Source organism: Dasypus novemcinctus, chromosome 2 (assembly GCF_030445035.2).
Source record: "Dasypus novemcinctus isolate mDasNov1 chromosome 2, mDasNov1.1.hap2, whole genome shotgun sequence".
Classification (NCBI taxonomy): domain Eukaryota; kingdom Metazoa; phylum Chordata; class Mammalia; order Cingulata; family Dasypodidae; genus Dasypus; species Dasypus novemcinctus.
Window position 1 is genome coordinate 166,569,514 of NC_080674.1, and position 19,703 is coordinate 166,589,216.

Sequence of the window (19,703 nt, forward strand, 5' to 3'; positions counted from 1 at the left end):
CTTGTGCTGGGGGGAAGGCAACACTTTTACATTCTGAGTTTGGCTGCAAGACTGGCCACATTTAAGCAACACGGAGGCTCTCAGGAGGTAACTCTTAGGCACCCTGCAGCTCTAGGCCTTGTTCTTATTTCAGGTACACAGGCTTACAATCATAGTCATTAGTATCAAGGGTTCATTGTTGGACCTTCCTTCTTTTTTGGTCTTTACCATTGCACTTGGGGGATTTTTGCTATTCCTTTAGGTAATGTGATAGAGCTCCCCTGGCTAGGAATTTGGCACTCCCTCAGTTGTTGTTTTTAATTGTAACCACTATGAAAATATCCAAACATTTTTATGTACCCTGGATATATGCCCTGGAGAACTCCCTGCCAACCATGTGTCCCCTGTCAATAACATCCCACACAGGTATTCTCCCCTGCAATTGTTGAAACTCTCTGTGATCCAAAACTTCTTCAAAATATATTACCAATATATTACCAGGTTCCATTAATAGTAAAATTGAATATAGTGATGAGTTGAAAGGTTAGATATAGTATACATATTAATTTAGAAAAATTAAGGTAAAAATAAATTGGGGTATCAAAAAATTTTAAAATGTGAAAGCTTTGTTTTTGATGTTTTGCCTTCCATCTCTGCAATAATTGTTGCCCTGTGTGCAACTTTGCAAGGCAACTTCTTCCATCTTTTCCTCAGTGTCTAAGTCCTTTCTTTTTTTTTTTCTTTTCCTAATTATTAAGCTTATCTTCACAAAAGTTTTAGATCACTGTAATTCATATATACAATATATAGTACTCCCACATATCCAACATAAAACCCTTTTCCCTTCCACAACAATAATCTTTTTACATGTTCATACTATATTTACTGAAACTGATGTACAGATATTGAGACAATAGCTTTCAAGCGAGGTAGCATTTGGGTTTACATTGTGATTTACATTTTAGACTATACAACTTTCTAAATTTTTAGTTATCTTATGTTTTACATTATGATTTACATTTTAGACTATACAACTTTCTAAATTTTTAGTTATCTTATGTTTTACATTATGATTTACATTTTAGCCTATCAGCCCCTATACATTTTTTATGTAATTTAACATGTCTTATATCCATCCTTGCGTAATCTTGTGGAACACTTCTATTGCCCACACAGTTACAGTGATTCCATCTATTCAATACCTCTTTCCCCCTCCCCTCAGGGCCCACAGTGACAGTCAATCTTCATTGCTTGAAGGGCCATGTTCAGAGACACTTGCAACAATGTTGAGGGCTTGACATGCTCAATTGCTCTAACGCATTGGGAGCCACCGTTTCTCTCGAGAGATACAATTCCCTCTATTTGAGAACATTAGTCCTCCCCAGGATGTGGGTATACTTTCACTCTCATTATGTGGGTCGCTATCCAATGATATAACCCACAATGGCAAAATGAGCACTCACACACTCCCTAGAAGCCTGTCCTGCATCAGAATATCCCCTTTAAGCATCTTAAACAGGTAACCTTCCTTATTATATTTTTGAAAAATTTTTCTCACCATTATACTGTCAACCAAATACCTGACAGTCTCCTGTGTTCATATATTCCCCCAACATCCCCCCAATTTCTTGGGCAATATTATCCATCCTCCCATCCCTAGCCCCTCTCAAGCCCACAAAGCCCCACCCAAAGGTAACCCTATGCCCCCATTTTATCCCTTCCTTGTACAAATACTTACCGCCAGCTTATCATAGATTTTACCCATGCAGGTGTCAGTTTACATCCTTCCTCTACACCCCAATTTCCTTTAAGCCTATCATCCAGTCTCTAGCTCTCTGAGGCAGCTTGGTTTACTAATTTCATATCGTTGAGGTCATGTAGTATTTGTCCTTCAATGCCTGGGTTGCTTCACTCAACATAAGGTTCTCAAGATTCATCCATGTTATCGCATGTCTTTGTGTTGTATTCGTTCTTAAAGCTGAGTAGTATTTCATTGTTTGTATATACCACATTTTATTTATCCATTCATTTGTTGATGGTCATTTGGGTTGATTCCAACTTTTGGCAATAGTGAACAATGCTGCTATGAACATTGGTGTGCATATATCGGTTTGTGTCCTTGTTTTCAGTTCTCTTGGGTATATACCCAGCAGTGGAGTTGCTGGGTCATATGGCAAATCTATAGCTAGTTTTTTGAGAAACCACCAAACTGTCCTCCAGAATGGCTGGATCCTTCTGCATTCCCACCAGCAGTGGATGAGTGTTCCATTCCTCCACATCCTCTCCAGCATTTGTAGTCTTCTGTTTATTTCATAGATGCCAATCTTATGGGAGTAAGATGGTATCTCATTGTAGTTTTGATTCACATTTCCCTAATAGCTAGAAATTTGGAGCATTTTTTCATGTGCTTTTTTGCCATTTGTATTTCTTCTTTTGGAGAAGTGTCTGTTTAAATCTTTTTCCTATTTTTTAACTGGGTTGTTTGTTTTTTTTATTTTCAAGATATAGGAGTTCTTTATATATACAGGTTATAAGTCTTGTATCAGATATATGGTTACCAAATATTTTCTCCCATTGTGTAAGCTCTCTTTTCACTTTCTTGACAAACTCCTTTGAGGTGCAAAAGGCTTTAATTTTGAGGAAGTCCCATTTATCTATTTGTTTTTTTGCTACTCGTGCTTTTGATGTGAAGTTCATGAAGCCATTTCCTATTACAAGGTCCTGTAGATGATTCCCTACACTGCTTTCCAAAGTCGTTATGGTCTTGGCTTTTATATTTAGATCTTTGATCCATCTTGAGTAGATTTTTATGTAAGCTGTGAGTTGGTAATCCTCTTTCATTCTTTTACATATGGATATCCAGTTCTCCATGCACCATTTGTTGAATAGGCCATTCTCTCCCAGTTGAGAGGGTTTTGTGGCTTTATCGAATATTATATGACTATATACATGAGGATCTATAACTATATCAGGACTCTCAATTCGATTCCATTGGTCTGTGTGTCTCTCCTTGTGCCAATACCATGCTGTTTTCACTACTGTAGCTTTGTAGTATGTTTTGAAGTCAGGTAGTGTGATTCTTCCAATTTCATTTTTCTTTTTCAATATGTCTTTGGCCTCTTTCCTTTCAATATGTCGAGGCCTCTTTCCTTTCCAAATAAATTTCACAGCTAGTTTTTCTAGTTCCTTAAAGAAGGCTGTGTTGATTTTTATTGGGATTGCATTGAATGTGTAGATCAGTTTTGGTAAGATAGACATCTTAATAATATTTAGTCTTCCTATCCATGAACAGGGAATATTTTTCCATTTATTTTATTCCATTTGATTTCCTTGAACAGTGTTGTGTAGTTCTCTGTATATAAGCTTTTTACATCTTTAGTTAAATTTATTGCTAGGTCTTTGGTTTTTTTATTTACTATTGTAAATGGTATTTATTTCTTGATTTCCTCCTGAGCTTGCTCATTATTGGTGTACAGAAATGCTACTGATTTTTGCACATTGATCTTATAACCTGTAACTTTACTGAACTCATTTTTGAGTTCTAGAAGCTTTCTTGTATACTTCTCAGAGTTTTCTATGTATAGGATCATGTCATCTGCAAATAATGATATTTTGACTTCTCCCTTTCCAATCTGAATGCCTTTTATGTCTGGTTCTTGCCTCCGTGCTTGAGCAAGTACTTCTAAGACAATGTTAAATTGAAGAGGTGATAGTGGGCATCCTTGTCTTGTTCCTGATCTTAGAGGGAAAGATTTTAGGATTTCACCATTGTAAATGATGTTGGCTGTGGGTTTTTCATATATACTCTTTATCATGTTGAGAAAATTTCCTTGTATTCCAATCTTTTGCAGTGTTATCAAGAAAGGGTGCTGTATTTTGTCAAATGCATTTTTGTATCTATAGATATCATCATGTGATTTTTTTTCCTTCAATCTGTTTATATGGTGTATTACAGTGATTGATTTTCTTACGTTGAACCGTCCTTGCATACCCAGAATGAATCCCACTTGGTCATGGTGTATAATTCGTTTAATGTGTTGTTGAATACAGTTAGCAAGTATTTTGTTTTTTGTTGAGATTTTTGCTTCTAGGTTCATTAGAGAAATTGGTCTGTAATTTTCCTTTCTTGTGGTGTCTTTGTTTGGCTTTGGTACTAGGGTAATGTTGGCATCATAGAATGAGTTAGGTAATGTTCCTTCTATTTCGATTTTTTGGAAGAGTTTCAGCAAGATTGGCGTTAGTTCTTTCTGGAATGTTTTGTAGAATTTAGCTGTGAAGCCATCTGGCCCAGGGCTCTTCTTAGTTGGGAGGTTTTTAATGACTGATTCTATCTCTTTACTTGTGATTGGTTTGTTGAGATCGTCAATTTCTTCTTTCATCAATATAGGCTGTTTATGTGTTTCTAGGAATTTGTCCATTTCCTCTGAATTCTCATTTTTGTTGGAATATAGTTTTTCAAAGTATCCTCTTATGATAGTCTTTATTTCTGTGGGGTCAGTATTGATATCTCCTTTCTTCTTTCTTATTTTGTGTATTTGCATCTTCTATCTTTTTTTCTTAGTCTAGCTAATGGTTTGTCAATTTTATTGATCTTCTCAAAGAACCAGCTCTTGGTTTTGTTTATCTTTTCAAGTGCTTTCTTATTTTCTATTTCATTTAGTTCTGCTCTTATCTTTGTTATTTCTTTCTTTCTTCTTCCTTTGGGGTTACTTTCTTGTTTTTTTTACTAATTCCTGCAAATGTGCAGTTCTTAAGTTTTTTCTCTTCTTTTTTGATATATGAATTTATGGCTATAAATTTCCCTCTCAGTACTGCTTTTGCTATGTCCCATAAGTTTTGGTGTGTTGTGTTATCATTTTCATTAGTTTCAAGGTAGTTATTAATTTCTTTTGAGATTTCCTCTTTGACCCACTGTTTTTCTAAGAGTGTGTTGTTTAATTTCTATATCTTGGTGTGAAACCTGGGCCTCTGGCCCTTGCAGATTTCCAGCTTCACTCCACTGTAGTCAGAGATATTATTTTGTGTGATTTCAATCTTTCTGAATTCATTGAGCCTTTTTTTGTGGCTGTTTTTTTGGTCTATCTTGGAGAATGATCCACGTGCACTTGAGAAAAATGTATATCCTGCTTTATTCGGGTGTAATGATCTGTATATGTCTATTAGGTCCAGCTACTCTAATATACTGTTCAAAGTTTTTGTTTCTTTATTGATTCTCTTTTGAGGGTTTCTGTCCAAAGTTGATAGTGGTGTATTAAAGCCCCCTACTATAATTTAGAGCCTTCTGTTCTTTCATTTAGTTTTTCCAGTGTTTGCCTCATGTATTTGGAGGCACCTTTGTTAGGAGCATAAATATTTATGATTGTTCTTTCTTCTTATAAGATTATCCTTTTCACTAATATGTAGTGTCCATCTTTGTCTCTCACAATTGTTTTGCATTTAAAGTCTATTTTGTCTGATATTAATATAGCTACTCCTACCTTTTTTTTTTGGTTATTGTTTGCTTGTAAGATTGTTTTCCAGCCATTCACTTTCAACCTCCTTGAATCCCTGGGTCTAAGATGTGTTTCTTGTAGACAGCATATAGATGGTCATATTTCCTTATCCCATCTTCCAGTCTGAGTCTTTTGACAGGTAAGTTTAATCCACTGACAGTATTATTATTTTCAAGGAATTATTTATGTTAGCCATATTTTGTTTGGACTTGTGTTTATCATATTTTGGGTTTTTTCCTTCTCTTTTTGTCTTTTTTGTTGCTCTTACACTCTCCTCCAACCCTGCCTCTCCTGTTTTTTTTCTTTCTTCCTGCAGAACTCCCTTTAGTATTTCTTGAAGGGCAGGGTTCTTGTTGGCATACTCTTTTAATTTCTGTTTATCTGTGAATATTTTGAACTCTCCATTATTTTTGAATGCTAGCTTTAGTGGGTAGAGTAGTCTTGGTTGGAAATTTTTTTCTTTTAGTACCTTGACTATATCATAACACTGCCTTCTTGCCTCCATGTTTTCAGATGAGAAATCAGCACTTAATCTTATGGGGGCTCCCTTGTATGTGATGGTTCTCTTTTCTCTTGCTGCTTTTAGAATTTTCTCTTTGTCTTGAGCATTGGATAATTTCACAAGTATATGTCTTGGGTAGGCCTGTTGGGATTTATGGTATTTGGGGTGTGTTGTGCTTCCTGGACATGTACATCCAACTCACTCAGTAGATTTGGGAAGTTTTCAGCCATTATTTCCTCCAGCACCCCTTCTGTCCCCTTTTCCTTCTCTTCTCCTTCTGGGATGCCTATAATACGTATGGTTGTGCATTTTGCATTATCATTCAGGTCCCTAAGTCCCAGCTGGATTTTTTCTATCTTTTTATCCATCAGTTCTACTATCTGATTTCAGATGTACTGTCTTCCACATCACTAATTCTCTGCTCTGCCTCTTCTAATCTGCTGCTATTTGCTGAGAGTGTATTTTTTATTTCTTGAACTGTGGTGTTCATCACCATCATATCTGTTATCTTTTTGTGTATGACTGCAGTTTCTTCTGTCTCTCCAACTGTTTTCTCTAATATATGTTTTGAGATCTTTAATTACTTGTCTGATGTTCTGCTCCTCTTCCTGGTTTTTAGTTTGTTCATTGGATTCGGCCATGTTTTCCTGATTATTGGTTTGGTTTGTAGATTTTTGTTGCTGTCTGCTCATCATTTTATCTTGATAGGTTTAATCAGTTCCTTATCTTCTTTGTCTAGTCTTGGGGATTAATTAGTTGTTGTTCATGCATAAGTGTTATGTCTTCTCTTTGTCACTTTGTTCTTCTTGCTCTATTTTCTTGCTGCTGGCTAAGTTCACTTTGAAGGAAAATATTAGGGCTAGGAAAAGCAAAATGAGTAAGAAAAAAAAATGTATAAAGTAGTATTGGTAATAAATGTTAACAGAGCAACAATGTGAGATCTAGGAGAATGGATATTAGACTCATTTAAGTTGTGTAGAGTTATAGAAGTAAATAGAGTACCTATAATGAGACAGTCAACTGAATATGGGGAGAAATATAGTATGAATTAAAAGGGCAGTGTTTTCATGAGAGGGAAAGAGGAAAGAAAGACAGTAATATCAAGAGTGGATAAAAGACAGAAAACAGAATGAAGGTATTAGAAATAAAAAGTCAGACAATTGGGGGGGGCAAAGAAAGGGAGGTGGAATGTAAGAGAAACAGTAGATGATGGAGGATAGAAAGATATAGGGGAAAGGGGATAGTATAGTTGGCCAAAATCATTACACACAGAAAAGAGGAAATGGAGGATGAGGAAACACAGCAAATGTGAATTGCTCCCTGCAGCACCTATTATATAAAGAAAAGAAAAAAGAAGAAAAAGAGAGAAAAGAAAGAAAAGAGAGAAGAGAAAGGGGGGCAAAGAAAAGGAAGGGCAATAAGTGGGAAAAGAAAAAAGAGAAAAAAACTAATTTAATGAAAAAGGACCTTGGGGTATAAAATGGGAGAAAAGACCAGGAGACAATGCAATACTAGCAACCACGATACAAAACAAAAAAAGAACCAATGTTTCAATCTAGGAATCCTCTTTGCAGTTAAATAAAATGCTTAGGGATCTGACCTTTCCCCTTTCTCCCTTCCTCCCAGGGCAGCAGGAAAGCTGCCTGAGAGGTTTGGTAGGAGATTCAAGTGGGTCCTTGTTGAACCAACTCAACACAGAAGACTATGACTCTTTATTTCCAGCATGAGAGTACCTATACCTCACCAGAAACACCAAATATGCTATTGGAAGCTTGGATAGCACATCCCACAGTCCCTCCCCCTTAGGTGTGTTAGGGGAGGTCTGATTGATTTTCTGACTCCACCTTCTCCCAGACCAAGTTTCCTATCCCAGGACATTTAGGTAAATAGGGCTTTCTCAGCAGATTCACCTCTCCTTTCTTCCCAGACTTTCCCCAAGTCAGCTGGTACACTCCTCCAAGCTCAAGGAGAAAAAACAAACAAACAAACAAACAAAAAACAGGGAGGGCTAGGGTAATCAAGGACCTCAGACGGACTTCAGGGTAGGATGGATTCAGGAATGGGAAGTCCGTGATATTGCAAACTCAAGGTGTGTGAGTCCTGGAGTGTGGGCTACCAGGGTTTAGGGGATATAGACTTGGGAACCACACATCCAGTTAACATGAGGTTTGGGAACACTGCAGCACAACAAAAATTTCAGGGATCACCACAGCCGGGCCGCCAGCCCTAGGTGGAGGGGTTCCACCTCCAACTTCTGACCTCCATGTCAGAGACCCAAAATTCTATCTCTTGCAAGAATCTCTTCTGTCACTGTCTCACGAAATCGACGTCCAGACACCTCCTGCCCTACAAGCCCCCAAAACAGCCCAGTCCAGCAGGACTCTAACCCTACTCTGCCGCTTCTTTGCAGGAGAGATTATGAGGTGCACTCACTCAGATGCCATCTTGCCCCACCTCCCCTACATACTCTTTGAATTCTGAGCTAGTCATCCTCACCATGCATTTTTATATTTGGATTTGCCATTATTTGTTTTATAGAAGGGATGAGGTTTTGTAAATTCCATTTTGGTTTTAGCATTATGTAGTTCAAGTTTTTTTCAGTAGCCTGAATTATTTCTAGGCTGGATATTGAAAGACTAAGAATTCAATTAGAGAATAACATCCTGAAGATGGTAGAATGAGATGTTCCAGGATTCTTCCCACTCTCCCACCACTGCCTGATGATTCTACCTAAGGTTGAACAGCCAAGACTGATAGAAGAGGCCCAGAAAGAGACAAGCCCTATGCTTGGTTGCCTGAAGCTGAGCTCCAGGAGATGGTAGTTTCTGGAGGGGAAGGCAGATACCTCATCAGAGATTGTTGAACATCTTGCTTTGCTACATGGCCAGACAACAGGATGAACAGTAGCTGACTTTGGTGAGAAAGTATCTCTGATGATGTCTCAATTTGGACAATAAATGGCTCTGGAATAGTTATGGTTTACCCCAAATAAATCCCCATTATAAATGTAAACATATATCTGATACTTTGCATCTGCAGCCCTTTGGCAAACTAAAACAGAAATGGGTACCAGGAATTACCAAAATTTTGGAATTACCAAAAATGTCGAAAATAGTTTTGTAAATGGGTAAGGGGTATTTTTTGGAGGAATTGTGAGATGCTTGATAGAAAAGGCCTAGATTGCTTTGAAGAGACTGTTGGTAGGAATATGGACCCTAAAGTTATTTCTTTTTTTAAATTTCTTTTTTATTTATTTCTCTTCCCCCCACCCCAATTGTCTGCTCTCTGTGTCCAATTCACTGTGTGGTCTTCTGTGACCACTTCTATCTTTATCAGCAGTACCAGGAATCTGTATTTCTCTCTGTTGCATCAGCTCTCCGTGTGTGCGGCGCCATTCTTGTGCAGGCTGTCTTTTCTTTCGCACTGGGCAGCTCCTTGTGCATGGGGCTCCCCTATGTGGGGGACAACCCTGTGTGGCATGGCACTCCATGTGTGCATCAGCACTGTGCATGGGCCAGCTCCACAGGGGTCAAGGAGGCCCAGGGTTTGAACCACGAACCTCCCATGTGGTAGGTGGATGCCCTATCCATTGGGCCAAGTCCTCTTCCCAAAAGTTATTTCTGATGACAGAAATACTGGCTGGAAAGAAGATGGTCCTTGCTTTAGAGTATCAGAGAACTTGGCAAAATTGTCTCCTGATGTTAGGTGGAAGGCAGAATTTGAAAATGACAAACTTGGATATTTAGCTGAAGAGATTTCCAAATTAAATATAAAAAATGCAGCCTGGCTTCTCAATGAAGCTTATAGCAAAATATGAGAGGAAAGAGGTAAATTGAAAACTAAATTGCTAGGCACAGAGAAATTAAAGATTGATGATTTGGGAAATTCCAAGCTCTAGAAAACCTGGAACTTGTAAGTCAGAATTGGAGACACAATTATCAAGGAAGGACCTGTGGAAATTCTTACTGTCTGATGGCTTAGATCCATGTCTCCTGCATGCTAAACCAACAAACTTTTTGTAAGATCTGTTTGAATGAAACCACTGTCAGCCTGGACTAAAAAGGATGGGGGAGGGGAGATTAAAGGAAAAATGGCTTCCAGAGGAAAACTGTGGAACCTGAGTATATCTTGGAATATCTAAGGCCAGGAGAGGGACCCCACCTATATAGTCCAGAAAGGGTGTGTTTGCCCTGGCATTTGAAGAGAGTGGATCTTCCGGTCTCTTGTTCAGGGAGAGTTTGGCCATTCCAGGCTATTTAGAGAGTGGGGCACATTCCCTGGTGGTTGGGGAGAGTAAGGTTGCCACCCCATTGCTCTGAGGGAGTTGAGCCTATTCCCCATAGATTCAGGAGAATTAGGTTACCATCTGTCTCTTCTGAGGGGATTGGGCCTGTATGCCAGAGATTAGTAAGTATGTTGCCACCACTCCATTGTACTATCCACAGAGACTGTCCCCCAGAGATAGGAGAGAGTGTGGTCATCACCTCAATGTTCTTAGAGCATGATTTCTACAACTCAGCAGCTACCCAGATGCTTGATAAAAGGTAGAACTGAGAAAATGGCTACTGGGGAAGCCTGAGGAAGGAGTGGGCCCCCATGAGGCCCCAAGGAGAAGAAGACATCATTGTAGAGATGACTCTCAGATTTTGAGATCTAATGGAGTATGCCCTACAGGTTTTTGGAACTGTTGGGGACCCATGTAGCCTGTTTCCTTACCAATTTCTCCTTATGGTAATGCAAATGTCTATCCTATATCTGTCCTTCCTTTGTATAATAGAAGCAGGTAACTTGTTTTCTAAGTTTCACAGGTCTACAGCCAGAGGGAAATTTTGCCCTAAGACAAAACTGCATGCCTGTAACTGATTTTTTATGAGATTTTATACTTAGCATTCCTACTGAAATTATTTAAGCTTTTTGAAATAACCTTATTATTTGAATAATGAATGAATAATACATTATTCATATATTATTTATGAGTTCATCTCTACATGGGCCTCAGCTCTTTGAGACTCTCAGGGGCTTCTCTCCTTGCAGCTCAGCTATGAGTGAAACTGGAATCTTTTCTCTCACATTTTAGGATCAAATATGGCAGCTTCCTTTTGCATATGGAAGGAACATGTCTTTTTGGGATTAAGAGGATAGAGTATGGTACTTTGAAATTCTTTTATGAATCCCAAAAAGATTATGTTTTTAAACTAATCTATTCCTTTGATTACATTAAATTCAGTTGGGAGTCTTTGATTAGATTACTTGATAAGATCACTTTAAGGTTTTGATTGGACTACATCAGTGAGGAGTGAGCCAGCTTGGGTCTCCACCCTGTTGATAGGTCTGATATAAATGGAAACATACAGAAGACACAGACACAGAAATAGGAAGCTGCCATATTTGATCCTACAATGAGAAAGAAAAGACTCCAGTCTCACTCAGCCAAGCTGCAAGAAGAAGCCCCTGAAAGTCTCAAAGAGCTGAGATCTATGGAGAGATGAGCCATTATGCCTGATAGCTTGCAGCTGAACTCAGGAAGAAAGCAGCTGAGACTGATAGTGGAGACTTGGAAAGAGACAAGCTCTTCCCCACCCTTCCCCAGTGCAGTGCAGAACTGGCCCATTCTCCCAGTACAGGTCACTGGTCCTAGTTTTGGAGGAAACAGATTAAACCTTGTGCAGATATTAGGGTGCATATATGTTTGAGCCAATCTATCTGACAGAAGCTAGAAGGACTGAACTAGGGTATTCATTGCAGGCTCACTGACACAGAATCCCCTGTGCAGAGAGGCAACTTGCAGGGCACCAGTATAGTATAGAGATTAGTCAAACTGAAGCTTCCTAGGTCAAAGGATTGGTGACTATGGGATAAACAGTGTAGTACCTGGGACCAGGAGGAAACACTATTTCCTAGTGGAGAATGAGACATTCAGATCTGTGTATATGGTGAGATTCCTAGGGACGTGAGTACATGCCTAGGACAAAACACATACTCATAAAAAACTGGGAGACTCTACTTCCACCATGGGCTGTTCTTAAACTCATTGTTAAACAGACTAAGCTTTGAAGAAGAGCCCTTGAACATGCCAATCTTCAAAGATTGGGAAGGGGGTTTTCTTTACTTATTTTGTTGTTGTTGGCTCCTGGCATTTAAGAAAAGCTCTATCATAATATTATCTACATACAAGCTTACAGTTGTAAGCTTACTAAATTCCAGATGTAACATATTAAAATATCAAAATGCCCAGCGTACAACAAAATATTAAAAGACAAACAATGAAACATGAAATGATTGTCCATGCAAAGAAACAAAATGAAGCATCAGAAACCATCAAGGAGGAAGGCCAACCTCAGACATACCAAAGACTTTTATAATGCTGTCTGAAAGAGGATTAAAGAGCTAAAGGAAATCACAAAGAACTAAAAGAAATCAAGTAAACAATGCCAAGAATGTGAGAATTTCAATAAAAACCTAGAAATAAGAAAAAAGAAACCAAACAAATACAAAGCTGAAGGCTATAATAACTGAAATTTTTATAATTCCCTAGAGTGTTTCAATAACAGTTTGTATATGGCAGAAGAATCAATTAACTTGAAGATAAGGTAATTGAAATTATTCAGTCTGAGGAGAATAAAGGGAAAAAATAATGAAGAATGTGAACAGAATCTGAGTGACTTGTAGGATACCACCAAGTATACTAATATAAACATAATGGGAGTCCCAGAAGAAGATGAAATAGAGAAAGGCAAAAAAATAATATTCGAAGAAATAATATCTGAAAACATCCCAAGTATAACAAAAGACAAGAATTTATACACCCAAAACTTCAGTGGATTTCAAACAGGGTGTTACAAAAAGCTGCTGATATCAATATGCCTGAAATGGGTTATTTTTTACAATGTGAGTTTTGTAGCTTGCAAGCTTACAGTTCTCAGATTGAGCAAACTATACAAAATATGCTCTCTCACCGAAGATTGGCTGTGTGCAATCCTGTACTTCTCTGTCATAGTCTGTCATTTTCTGCCTTCTCCTTTAGGATCCATTGCTTTCAGCTTCTGGCTTTTCCACCTATGGCTTTCTTTCTCAGCTTCTATGGGTTCCTTTCTGAACTTCCGTGGTATTTTCTCTTTGTAGATCTCTCCTTATTCCCTTCTATAAAGAGCTACAGTAAAAGGATTTTTTGTTGGATCACACCTTACCAAAATAGTCTAATCAAAGGCCCTTATCAGAAGTAATTTAATCAAGAGGTCCTACCTATAATAGGTTCATACCTGCAGGAACGGATTAGCTCTAAGGATGTGATCTTTTCTGGGGTACATACAGTCACAAACTACCAACAGGTTATACCTGAATAGAAACACACTGAAACACATTATAATCTAACTGTAAAATGCCAAAGACAGAGAAAGTATTCTGAAAGCCACAAGAGAGTAGTAATGTGTCATGTACAATGGAATCTCAATAATTAAGTACCAATTTCTCATCAGAAATCAGGGAGAAAAATGGTAGTAAAATAGCATACTTAAATTGTTGAAAGAGCTAGAACAGGATGAACCAAGGAAGAAAGCCCAGCAGTAACACACAGGCTCTTGCCAATAAATCCCTATGTAAGGTAGAGAAATTTATCATCAGTGTAAACTTATCATTATAATCAGATGCCTAGACATTAGCAAAAAAATTACACACCATACTGAGAAAGGAAGGTGTAGCTCAAGCAAAGGAATATTTCAAAACCCCAGATGAGATACACAATTTGAGAAAACTAATCAAAGAGGTTCATACAAAACTCCTAAATAAAATCAATGACTTGAAATACATTATGACTAAAGAGATAAAGCACATCAAGAAGACAATGGATGACCACAAAGGAGAATTTGAAAATTTGAATAGAAAAATAATAATGCCTATAGCAATGAAAGACACAATAAGAAATCATAGAAGAAAGAATACGTGAAGCAAAAGGTCAGACAGCTGAAACTGAAGGGAGGTAAGAACACAGAGAAAATAATGGAAAAAACAGAGTAGGGGCTCACAGAGTTGAATGGTAATATGAAGCACAAAAACTCCAATGTATCATGGGAGTTCCAGATGGAGAAGAGAAAGGAAAGGAGACAGAATATTTGAGAAAATAATGGCTGAAAATTTCCCAACTCTTATGAAAGAAACAAATTTACACATCCAAGAATCACGGTGTACTCCAATAAGAATAAATCCAAATAAACCTACTCCATGACACATACAACTCAGAATGTTAAATACCAAAGATAAAGAGAAAATTCTGAAAGCAGTAAGGGAGAAGAATATCATCACATACAAGGGATGCCCAGTAAGATTTAGTATGGATTTCTCATCAGAAATCATGGAGGCAAGAAGACAGTGGTATGCTATAATTAGTATGCTGAAAAAGAAATATTGCCACCTGAAATTCTTCATCCATCAAAATTGTCCTGAAATATGAAGGTGAGTTTAAAATATTCACAAATAAACAGAAACTGAGAATTTGTTAAAAAAAAAGAATCTGACTTTGCAAGAAGCACTAAAGGGAACCCTACAGCCTGAAAACAAAAAAAGAGGAGAGAGAGGCTTAAAGGAGAGTATAGAAGGGAAGACTCTTAGAAAGGATAACCAATATGGTAATATGACAGATGAAAATGAGATGCAACATATGAAGCCAAAGAATAAAATAGTGGAAAGAAAATAATGCATTTACAGTGATATCACTGAATGTGAATGGATTAAACTCCCCAATCAAAAGACAGAGTCTAACAACATGTTAAAAAACATGCGCTGTACATATGCTGTCTATAAGAGATTCATCTCAGATGCAGTGATACAAATCAGCTGAAGGTGAAAGGTTGGGAAAAGATATTCTATGCACATCATAGCCAAAACCCATCAGGGTTACCTATACTAATTTCAGACAAAACATATTTCAAATGCAAAATTTTATAAAAGATGCAGAAGGCCATTATGTATTGAGAAAATCAACAAAACCAAAATTTGTCTCTTTGAGAGGATCAATAAAATTGACAAACCCTTAGCAAGACTAATAAAGAAAAAATGAAAGAAGATGCAAATAAATAAAATCAGAAATGAAAGGGGGTATGTTATGACTGACCTCACAGACATAAAAAAGGTTATTAGAGGATACTGTGCAAAACTGTATGCCAAACAAATTAGACAACCTAGATGAAATGGAAAAATTCCTAGAAATGTACAACATACATTGACTCTACAAGAAATACAGAAACTAAACAAACCAATCACATTTAAAGAGATTGGAACTGGCCCACGCACAGTGCTGATGCACGCAAGAGGTGCTGTGCCCCGCAGGGGTGTCCTCTGTGTTAAGGGAGCCCCATGCACAAGGAGTGCGCCCTGTAAGTAGAGCCGCCCCATGTGAAAAAAGTGCAGCCTGCCCAAGAATGACGCCGTACACAGAGCTGACGCAGCAAGATGATGCAACAGAACAAGACACAGATTACGGGTGCTGCTGAGAAGAATACAAGCAGACACAGAAGCAACACACAGCAAATGGACACAGAGCAGACAATGGGGGGGAGGGGCAGAGAAGGGGAGAGAAATAAATAAAACTAATAATAATAAATAAATCTTAAAAAAAAAATCTCCCAACAAAGAAAAGTCCAGGACAAGATGTCTTCACAGGTGAATTCCACCAAGCATTTTGAGAAGAATTAACACCAATCCTTTTTAAACTCTTCCAAAAATGGAAGAGGAGGAAAAATTACCTCATATATATTATGAGGCCTAAATCACCCAAATATCAAAGCCAAATAAAGATACTACCAAAAAAAAAAAAAAAAGGAAAATACATACCAAACCCTCTAAAGAAATAGATGCAAAAATTCTCAAAAAATACTTGCAAATAGAATCCAAAATCAGATTTTAAAAATTATACTTAATTAAAAAATAAATCAAGTGGATTTATTCATGGTATGCTAGGGTAGATCAACACAAGAAAATCAGTTAATGTAATACACTACATTAAAAGATTTAAGATCAACAATAAAAAGACAAACTACTCAATTAAAAAATGTACAAAAGACAAAACAATTGTCCAAAGAAATATAAATGGTGAAGAAACACATGAAGAATGTTCAACATCACTAGCAATTAGGTAAATGCAATTCAAAACTACAAGGAGATATCATTTCACACCTATTAGACTGGCTGCTATTAAAAAGTCGAAAAACTGTAAATGTTGGAGAAGATGTGGAGAGATAGGAATGCTTATTTACTGTTGGTGAGAATGTGGAATGATACAGCCACTGTGGAGGACTGTTTGGCAGTTCCTAAGAAAGTTGATGTAGAATTGACATGTGACCTGGCAATACCATTACTAATTATATACCAAGAAGAACTGAGCAGTGACATGGATAGTTGCACACTAAAGTTCATAGCAGCAGCATTCACAATTGCCAGAAGTTGGAAACAACCCGAGTGTCCACCAACTGATGAATAGATAAGCAAATTGTGGTGTATACACAGGATGGAATACTATGCAGCAATAAGAAGAAATGAAGTTGTAAAGTATATGACAACATGTTTGAAACTGAAGACATTATGTTGAGTGAAGCAAGCCAGACACAAAAGGACAAATAGTGTATGATTGTGCAATTATAAACTAAATATATTGTATAAACTCATGGAGTTAATAAGTAGAATATAGATCACCAGAAAATAGAAGGGGGGTAGAGAATGAAAAGCTAAGGTTTAATCTATACAGAATTGGTTAAAATGTTGTTTGTAAATCTCTGGAAATGAATAGAAATGGTGAGAGCATATCATGGTGTTTGTAACTAGCAGTACTATTATATGGGTATGACTGTGACTGAAAGGGAAAGTCTTAATATCATATATATTACTAGAAGGAAAGCTAAAAAACTGTAACATGGGGCTCTAATATAATAAAACCTCATGTAAAGCACGAGTATGGGTGATATTGCATATATAAGACTATTTTTACAAATAAAAATACAAACAGAAGGAAAAAGGTTAGCAGTTATGTACAGCAGTGGAAGCATAGAGAGATTAAGAGGTGATGAGTTTTGGTTTTTGTTTATTAGTTTTGTAATAATGAAAGTGCTCTAAGAATGATTAAAGTGATGAGTGCACAGATATATGATTATACCAAATACCATTGATTGTACACTTGGGATAGATTTATGCTTTATTAATATGTATCAATAAAATTAATTTGTTAAGAAAAGGTTTAAAGGAAAAAATCACACGATCATCTCAATTGATGCAGAAAAGGCATTTGAAAAAATCCAGCTTCCTTTCTTGATAAAAACACTTCAAAAGATAGTAATAAAAGGAAAGTTCCTCAATATTATAAAGGGATTATATGAAAAACCCACAGCCAAATTTGTACACAGTGAAGAAATTTTGAGGAGTAGGGACAAAACCATGATGCCCACTGTCACCAGTGTTATTCAACATTGTACCAGAAGTTTTAGCTAGAGCAATTAGACAACAAAATAAAATAACAGGCATCCAAATAGGAATAGAGGAAGTAAAAGTAAAACTTTAAATTATTTGTAGATGACATGACCCTATATTTAGAAAATTCTGAAATGTCTACAACAAAGCTACTTGAGTTAATAAATGAGTTCAACAAAGTGGCAGGATACAAGATTAATACACAGAAATCATACACACACAAAATAAATGCAAAAGTCAGTAGTGTTTCTTACACTAGTATTGAACAAACTGAGGAGGAAATCAGGAAAAAAATTCTATTTACACAAACAATAAAAAGACTCAAATACCTAGGAATCAATTTAACCAAAGATGTAAAGGACTTTTATTCAGAAAGCTTCAAAACACTGTTAAAATAAATCAAAGAAGTTGTGAACAAATAGAAATAAATTGTGTTCATGGATTGGAAGATTAAATATCATGAAGCTGGCAATCCTACCCAAACTAATTTATAGATTCAATACAATTACAATAAAAATTCCAGCAGCCTACTTTAAAGAGATAGGAAAGGCAATCACAAAAATTTTTTGAAAGGGAAAGAGTATCTGACTAGCCAAAAACACCCTAAATGAAGAACAATGGAGAATTCTCACTGCCTTGATCTTGAAACATATTACAAAGCTATGGTGGTCAAAACAGCAAGATACTGGCATAACGATAGACACATAGATCAATGGTATAGAATTGAGAGTCCAGAAATATTCTCATCTCTATGGCCAACTAGTTTTAGAGAAACCTAACAAGTCCATATTCCTGAGACAAACCAGTCTCTTCAGTAAATGGTGCTGGGAGAACAGGATATCCATAACCAAAAGAATGAAAGAGGACCCCTATCTCATACTCTATACAAAAATCAACTCAAAGTGGATCAAAGACCTAAATACAGAAGTCAGACCATAAAACTCCTAGAAGATAATATAGGGAAACTTCTAGAAGATCTGGTGGTAGCTGGGGGGCCCCTTAAAATCTTACACCCAAAGCTTGAGCAACAACAAAATCAAAAATAGGCAAATGGGAACTCCTCAAAATTAAACACTTTTTACCTCACAGGACTTTGTCAAAAGGGTGAAAAGGCATCTGATTCAGTGAGAGAAAATATTTGGAAACCACATATCTGATAAGGGTTTAATATCATGATATATAAAAAGATTCTACAACTCAACACTAAAAATACAAATGACCCAATTAAAAATGGGCAAAAGACTTGAATATTCATTTGTCCAAAGAAGAAATCCAAGTGACAAAGAAACACAAGAAAAAATGTTCAACATCACTAGCAATTAGGGCAATGCATAACAGCTACAATGACATATCATTTCATACCTATTAGAACGGCCACTATTAAAAAGAAAACTACAAGTGTTGGAGAGGATGTGGAGAGATAGGAATGCTTATTCCCTTTTGGTAGAAATGTAGAATGCTACAGCCCCTGTGGAAGATTGTTCAGCAGTTCCTAAGGAAGTTAAATATAGATTTGACACCTGACCCTGCAATATTGCTACTAGGTATATACTCAAAAGAATTGAAAGCAGTGACACAAATAGAAATCTGTACACCAACGTTTATCGTGGCATTATTCATCATTGCCAAAAGGTGGAAACAACACAAGTGTCCATCACCAGATGAATGGATAAACAAATTGTGGTATATACATATGATGGAATATTATTCAACTTTGAGAAGAAATGGAGTTGTGAAGCATTTGACAACATGGATGAACCTGGAGAACATTATGTTGAGTGAAGCAAGCCAGACACTAAAGGACAAATACTGTATCCTTGTGCTGTTATAAGATAAACATATTGTATAAAATCATGGAGTTAATAACTAGACTATAGGTCACCAAAAAAATATTATGAGATTAGAGAATGGATAGGTGAGGGTTAATCTGTGCAGAATTGGTAAAAAGATTGTTTATAAATCTTTGGAAATGCATAGAAATGGTTAAAGCTCATCATGGTGTTTGTAACTAACAGTTCTGATATATGGGTATGATAGTGGTTGAAAGGGAAGGTCTAAGGTTCTATATATTACTAGAAGGAAAGCTTAAAAATGTAATATCGGACTGTATAGCATAGTGAAACCTCACAAAATATGAGTATGGGTCATATTGCATATATAAAACTGTTTTTCTTTGAAACAGAACAACTCTATGTCAGTGATACAAGATGTTAATAATATCACACAAAAATAAAATTATGAACAGTAGTAATACAGTAATATATTAACAATCTTCCATT

The 19,703-nt window shown here is 36.7% G+C and overlaps 1 protein-coding gene across 2 annotated transcripts in view; it reads left to right on the forward strand.

The window, feature by feature from the left end:
- Nucleotides 1-19,703, forward strand: part of SGCD (sarcoglycan delta) — a 482,630-nt gene that overhangs the window by 236,471 nt on the left and 226,456 nt on the right. The gene's annotated exons all lie outside the window — the stretch shown is intronic.